The following is a 7,920-nucleotide window of genomic DNA, read 5'->3' as shown; positions in this document are numbered from 1 at the left end:
ACTGAAAACGTAGCACGTGGCTGTTTACAGCAGCTTTATTCATAATTGCCAAAACTTGGAAGCAGCCAAGATGTCCTTCAGGAGGTGAATGGACAAATAATCTGTGGTACGTCCACACAATGGAATATTATTCAGCACTAAAAAGAAATGGGCTATCAAGCCTTTCATGAAAAGACGTGAAGGAATCTTCTATGCATATTACTGAGTGAAAAAAGCCAATCTAAAAGATGAGTGGTTGCCAGGGTGAGGAGGAAGGGAGGGATGAATAGGCAGACACAGAGGAAATTCAGAGCACTGAAACTATTGTGTACAATACTGCAATGCTGGGTACTTGTCATTATACATATGTCTAAACCCATGGGATGTACAACACCAAGACTAAATCTTAATGTAAACTATGGACTTTGGATGATAATGATATGTCAGTGGAGGTTCACTGATCATAACTAACATGGCATTATGGCGTGGGATGGTGATGAGGGGAGATTGTGCGTGTGTGAGGACAGGGGGGTATATGGCAACTCTGTACTTTCGGTTCAGTTTTCCTGTGACCTACAACCACTCTAAAAATAAATTTTGTTAGTTAAAAAAAAACATACCACATAACAAGATGTATAAGATGTTCCCTTCACGTAAACTGGGGGAAGGGATTACCTATATATTCACTTTTCTGATGCATGAAATGGTTACCTGTGGGGAGTAGCACAGGAGTTGGAGGAAGACTTTTTACCATACACCTTTTTATACTTATTTTTGAATGATTAAAAAAATTATTCAAAAAATTAGAATGATTAAAAATGTATGAAAACAGTCTATCCTATCCCTTTCTTACAGTCAGTTAAAAAAAAAATCTCAGCATTGAAATACTGCCTCAAACAGTTAACTCTTTTCATTTTTTTTTTTAACAGACCATCACACAGTGATCTATTTATTCTAACCCTAAAAATTTGGGCCCAATTTTCAATCTTCTTGAAACCAATAAAAGTATAAAGAAAATCTTATAAAATCTTCAAAAGAGAAAAATCAGATCTTAAAAGAATGTGGATTCTTGTATGACCCTCCACCATTTTTTTAAATTTATTTTTTATTTTTTTTTAATGTTTATTTATTTCTGAGAGAGAGAGAGAGAGATACAGAGCACAAGCAGGAGAGGGGCAGAGAGAGGAGACGCAGAATCAGAAGCAGGCTCTAGGCTCTGAGCTGTCAGCACAGAGCCCGATGCAGGGCTCGAACCCACAAACCACGAGATGATGACCTGAGCCGAAGTCGGACACTTAACCTACTGAGCCACTCAGGTGCCCCTCCACCATTTTTTTTTTTTTCTTATTTAAACTTTACCTTAAACATCAACTATCAGTCTTGATGATTTATCTGCTGTTTAAGGTCTTAACTGTAAAGCCTCCACTCCAAAAGATTCTGCAGGCAGGGAACATGTTGTGCTATGTCGTGGGCGTGTTGAAAACACCCAGCTGTCCTCACCAGCTGAGCATATTCCTTGGGAACCACTAGTAGCGGGGTTTCTGGACCTTTAAAAGTATTTTTTTTTTCTCCTGACCTCAAAAAACATCCACACACCTTCTCTAGACAAATGCCATTTCTTTCAGAACCGATTAGTCCAGGTCTGTCAGACAAATTGCTGTAATGGATATGTTTGGTAAAAGCCGTTCCTCTGCTTGTCGGTCAGGTAGTTATACCTTTCTTACAGATATGCCCTTATGAGTTTCACAGACAGTGGTCACAGGCTTTCCTGAATTTGATTCTAGCAGGTGGCAGGGCGGCTCTGCCCCTCCTTCCTTTGGGAGCACTCCCTTGCCTCCAGAAAGGGCTGCCCTCAGCTGACACCAACAGAACTTGCCAAAGAGTTCACATGCTGATTTTTTGATAGGCCCAGTGAGGTTAGATGCAATCACCACCTCTTAAGCTTTTGGCCCGGCCAGAAGCTGGGTGTATCCCAATGATGTACCGTGACCGAACTGTTTGGGCTGTAGCGCCCTGTTTGGCAATAGTCTGGTGTAGTTTTATCAAATTCTGGCAACAGCTTTCAGCTCTGTAGTAGTCAAGGAAGATCCTGGCCTGCAGGAAGGGTTTTCCTGATGCGTACTGGCAGCAAAAAAATCTTCAGCTCAAGGTCAGTCCAAACTGCACAGATTCCGTGTACCCCCCAGCCCTTAAACTATTGATCACAAATCTGTTTCCGGAATATAGATGTTAGTAGATGATGTTTCCTAAATACTTGCCAATGAAAGTTAACGTGGTAGACATTTTAGTACATTTTTTGAGCTGTTTAAATCCAAATCAAAACTTTTATCTCAATCATCCAACAGAACAAAACCTGAACAACTTTGGGAGCCAAAGATTTATCTGGTTATCACACCAAGAAAAAAAAAATCCAAAAACAAAGAATTTGAAAGTTCATCGGAAGCAAAAGTGAAAACAACCAGAAGCATATGTTTAAGAGCCATGTAAAACAAAAGTGAGAAAGTATTTTTTTTAACATTTATTTATTTTTGAGAGACAGAGAGAGACAGAGCATGAGCAGGGGAGGGGCAGAGAGAGAGGGAGACACAGAATCTGAAGCAGGCTCCAGGCTCTGAGCTGTCAGCACAGAGCCCAACATGGGGCTTGAACCCATGAACCGCAAGATCATGACTGAGCTGAAGTTGGACATTTAACCAACCGAGCCACCGAGGTGCCCCATGAAGAAGTATTTTAAAGCTCAAGGGCTATATTGATCTGTGTGGAATAATAAAAAGTTACTTGTTCTGACTTTACTTTTAAAAAATCCTTAAAATACAGATTTTGAAAAAACCTTAAATATTCCTTAAAAAATTGTAGTGCCAGGACTCAGTAAACGTCTATTTCTATATAAACACCTCTTTAATTTATAAATGACCACAATAGCGCTAGGGACTCATCATTCTAAGAATTATATGTTACTATAATTACTCTGTGTGCAAAATAGCAATACATCAATGAATGGATCTTCTGAAAACATGTTGCTTTATTAAGAAGTTTTTTTTTAATAATAAGCTTGTTTTCAAAAATCTTCAGTAATCATTTCAAGCAAAACTGTGTGTATTCATGTATGACAAAAATACCTCTGGACACAGAATCTATTTATTGGCCCATAAAAGGCATATTCACACACCAAAGGTAAACAGTTTCTTAACCCCTCAGTTTCATCATTTTGTGTGCAAAATAGAGCTAATAAAATCTGCACAGGGCTGTTGAAAAGATTAAACGAGAATATATATGTAGTATGTATTCCTTACTGTGCCTTATAAAATTAGCTCTTCAAATAAATGTCTCTTCTCCTTCAACCAGAACTTATTTTTCTCTCTAATTATAGATGAAATAGTTTGTCCTCTGTAAAAGGAATTCCAGATGGATAAAGATATTTTAGGAGTTTAGGACATTCCAAGAAATCATTAAGTCTTTGTTCAGGTGAGCCCCCTCCCTGGAACAAGAGGCGGCTGGAACTATTCTAGAAGCTGCTTAGGAGTTACCGAAAGTGAAGCGGTATCCTTTGACACCAGCTTTTTCAGGACCTTGGAGCCTTCTTGGCTCTTTTTCACTTCAACTCACTCCTTCCCTGCCAGCTTGTGGGCTAGAAACTCTCTCAAGCTGCTTGCAACATTTGTCTGTCTTCTACTTTCTGCCCCTTTTGATCCTTCTTCAAAAATCCAGTGCCTCATTCATTCCTCCATTTCCTCTGTCTCAAAAGGAGAAGCAGCTGGAGAGAGCTTTCTGACACACTGCCTGAATTGGCAACAAGTGTCTCTGAGGTCCCAAATTCCGAGGAATGCTCTGCTTCCCACTCAAATTCCAGGGAGGCAGTGGAGTTTAAGAAGACCCAGACATGCCAGTCTCTAGTCAAATGACCTCGAGCAATTGTTTAACTTTTCTGAGTTTCAGTTATATCATCTGTCATATAGGGACAGTAGTTCTGCACGAACCAAAGAAAGCCATTTTCGCCTGGTGGAAAAGAAAAATCAAAACAACTTTTTGGGTTTCTAAACATTGTGTTCAACAGACATCCCTCAACCTCACACTCACCTTGGAGGTTCAAGGCTGGGACGGAGCTCAGAGACGTGGTGAGCCTGAGGGTTTGGGTGATGTCCAGTAATGTAAGAGGGCTCAGGACTGTGCAGAGATGCCTGCTACAACCTATAGTTTTGATGTTGTTTAAGCTGGAAGTTTAATTTTTTTTAAGAATAAAATTATTGCTAGAGTTCCAGTGGCCTTGTGAAAATATGCATCCAGCTAGATTACCTGATAGGCTTTTTTGAGGATCAAATGATACAATCCACAAGAGAGTACTTTCTATAATATATATTGTGCCCTAGAGGTTTGGTGACAATGGAATTCTCTCTTCAGGCAAAAGCTTACAGTTGACAGGTCACTACGTCTTTGAATCGTAATGAACTTTGGGGTCATCTTCTCTAATCCTTCTCAGATGAGGCTCTGAGCGTACACATGCTGGAGAGTTAGAAGCAGATGGCATTGGCATGCTAAAGGAAAGTTAATTCTCCAGTAATACGTGTGGGGACTTATGTCCCCTGCCCTCTCAGTGTATTATGAATGGACCTCAGATCAGATAATCAACTTTATATAAAAACAATAACTTCCATTCTTCGTGACTCGTCCAGTTTTGGCAATGAACTCTGAAAGCTGACTGCCATTCTTATAAACTTAAACATACCCTACTATACAATCCAGTAATCCTGCTCCTTGCACTTGAGTATTCATGGCAGCTTTATTCATAAAACCCAAAGTAGAAGCAACCCAAATGTCCATCTGCTAGTGAATGGATAAATACATCTTGGTCTATGCATGCAAAAGAATTCTACTCAGCAATAAAAAGGCATGAACCATTGATACTCAACAGCATGAATAAACCTCAAAAACCTTATGCTAAAAGAAGTCAGATGCAAAAGACTACATACTGTATGGCTGCAATTATATGAGACTCTAGAAAAAGCAAAGATAAATGGACAAAAGTCAGAGCTGTGTTTGCCAGGGGCCAAGATAGGGGGATGGGATTAACCACAAAGGCAGTAGAGGGAAGTTTTGGGGGTGATTATGCTGATGGTCATATGATAGTATATATTTGTCAAAGCTCACTGAATTGTACACTTTTAAAAAGTAATTTTTATTATATATAAATTATGCTATAATAAAGCTTATTTTAAAGAAAAGGTAACTGCCAAAGAGATTATCTTAAGTTTTAGTCTTATAACCAACTAATTTAAAGGATTTAACCCAGAAACTAACCCAGAAACTAAAAGATAACAAATATGGTAACTAAAGTTTTAAAGGTGGTATAAAGGGGCGCCTGGGTGGCTCAGTCGGTTGAGCATCTGACTTCAGCTCAGGTCATGATCTCATGGTCCGTGAGTTCGAGCCCCGCATCGGGCTCTGTGCTGACAGCTCAGAGCCTGGAGCCTGTTTCAGATTCTGTGTCTCCCTCTCTCTCTGCCCCTCCCCTGTTCGTGCTCTGTCTCTCTCTGTCTCAAAAATAAATAAATGTTAAAAAAAAATTAAAAAAAAATAATAAAGGTGGTATATATTCAAAGTGTTCAGGGTTAGAGATCCTGGACAACTTTATTCCTGCTTTTTGAGCACCTACCATGTTGTTATCGTGTTAGTGGTAAAATAAGTAATAAAAGTACGATTGAAAGATCAAGCAATTACTTTGTCTTTTTAACTAATCTTAAACTAATTACAGAAAGTTATTCCCATGTCTGAATCAGCCTCTCTAATTTATGGAATCTTCATTTTACTGACAAACCACTACAAAAATCTCCAGAGTCACCCACATTGAGCTGAAATTTCATTTTCTGTGCTCTACTCCCACTAGAAAGCTCTGATCATTTAATTATTTACTAATTAATTCAACATGCCTCCCCCACTTCCAAAGGATCCACTTCATACATGAGGCAAGGGTAATAATGAGGGAAAAACTTAAAGCACAAGTCAGTGCAGGGTAAAAACTAGAAGTAGCTGCAATTTTTGCCATGAGTTTCCAAGCGGACCAAAAAACGGGGAAACCTGTATAGATATAAGATTCAAAATGTCTACAAGATAAAGAAAAAACTATTAAGAAGATGCAACATTCTTTCTGATACTAAGACCAGGATGAAAGCTTTCCGATGGATCCTCTGAAAGAAGAAACAGTGTGACACAGCAAATATCATCAACAGCACATAGGAAAAGCCGCAGTGACTTTTCTGTGGCATCCTCCATTCACAGAAAAAGCCAAGAACATAATGCCACTCTACAGAGGGAAACATGGTGTCTGGAGGGAAAAGGTGGCAGGGGAGTGACTTTTCACTGCACACATCTCCTTTGCAGCTTTTGAATAGTATTCAACCTACACACATAACCAAGCAGTGGGAAGGACCTCTACAAATTATTAGCTGCATAATGTTAGGCAGGTTCTGTGTCTCACCTCTATATTGGGGGCTAGAGACTATCTATCTCATTAGATTGTTGGTAAGGTTACATGATTTAACATGTATAAAAAACTTAGCATCAGGTAAGTGTTAGCTGTCACTAATGACAATGCCGAAGTGGAATTTTGTAAAGATTGTCTTGTCATGAAGCAAAACAGTGTTGTTCCTTGTATAAAGCTCAGTGAAAATCCCATTTGAGTCAAGAATATAAATTTAGAGTCTCTACTAGATGTGAAAATCAGTTGTCATGCCTGTGGAGTTTATACAGCTAACAGATCTAATTTATTAAATTTTGTAAAATTTTTATTTATTTTTGAGAGAGAGAGAGAGACAGAGTGTGAGTGGGGGAGGGGCAAAGAGAGAGGGAGACACAGAATCTGAAGCAGGCTACAGCCTCTGAGCTGTCAGCACAGGGCCCGATGCGGGGCTCAAACCCACAGACCACGAGATCATAACCTGAGCTGAAGTCAGACGCTTAACCGACTGAGCCACCCAGGCACCCCAGTAACAGATGTAATTTATTTTAATTTTGTTATGTGTTTTAAAAGACAATGTATTACTAAGCATTGTTGAAAAAAATTAAGGAAGATATAAATAAATGAGAAAACATCTCATGATCATGGATCAGAAGGCTTAAGTTTTTAAGTGGTCAGTTCCCCCAAATTGATCTAAAAATTCAATACAGGGCGCCTGGGTGGCTCAGTCGGTTGGGCAGCCGACTTTGGCTCAGGTCATGATCTCGCTGTCTGTGAGTTCGAGCCCCGCGTCGGGCTCTGTGCTGACCGCGCAGAGCCTGGAGCCTGTTTCGGATTCTGTGTCTCCCTCTCTCTCTGACCCTCCCCCGTTCATGCTCTGTCTCTCTCTGTCTCAAAAATAAATAAACGTTAAAAAAAAAAATTCAATACAATCTCTGTCAAACCCCATCTTCTTTTATTGCGAAAATCAATAAACTGACCCTAAAATTCATATGGAAATGCAAGTGACCCAGAATAGCCAAAACAATCTTGAAAAAAGAACAAAAATGGAGGACTCACTCTTCTCAATTCCAAACTTACTACAAGCTGCAGAAATGAAGACAATCTAGAATTAGCATTAGGATAGACACATAGATCAGTGGAGTAGAATGAGTCCAGAACTCATTGTCACATTTATGTTCAACTGATTTTCAAAAAAGGTGCCAAGACCATTCAAAGGAGAAACAATTGTCTTTTCAATAAATGGTGCTGGGACAATTCAGTATTCACATGCAAAAGAAGGAAGTTGGACTTCCATGTCATGTGACACACACAAATTAACACAAAATGGATTATAGACTTAAATTTAAGAGCTAAAACTGTAAAATTCTTAGAAGAAAACATAAGGGCAAATCTTCACGATGGGGAGTTAGGTAGTGGTTTCTTAGACATGACACCAAAAACATAAGCAAAAAGAAAAATAAATAAATTGGATTGTGTAGAAATCTAAA

This window comes from Panthera leo, chromosome C2, assembly GCF_018350215.1.
Source record: "Panthera leo isolate Ple1 chromosome C2, P.leo_Ple1_pat1.1, whole genome shotgun sequence".
NCBI lineage: Eukaryota > Metazoa > Chordata > Mammalia > Carnivora > Felidae > Panthera > Panthera leo.
The sequence above is the reverse complement of the archived record's forward strand: the minus strand, read 5'-3'. Positions refer to the sequence as shown.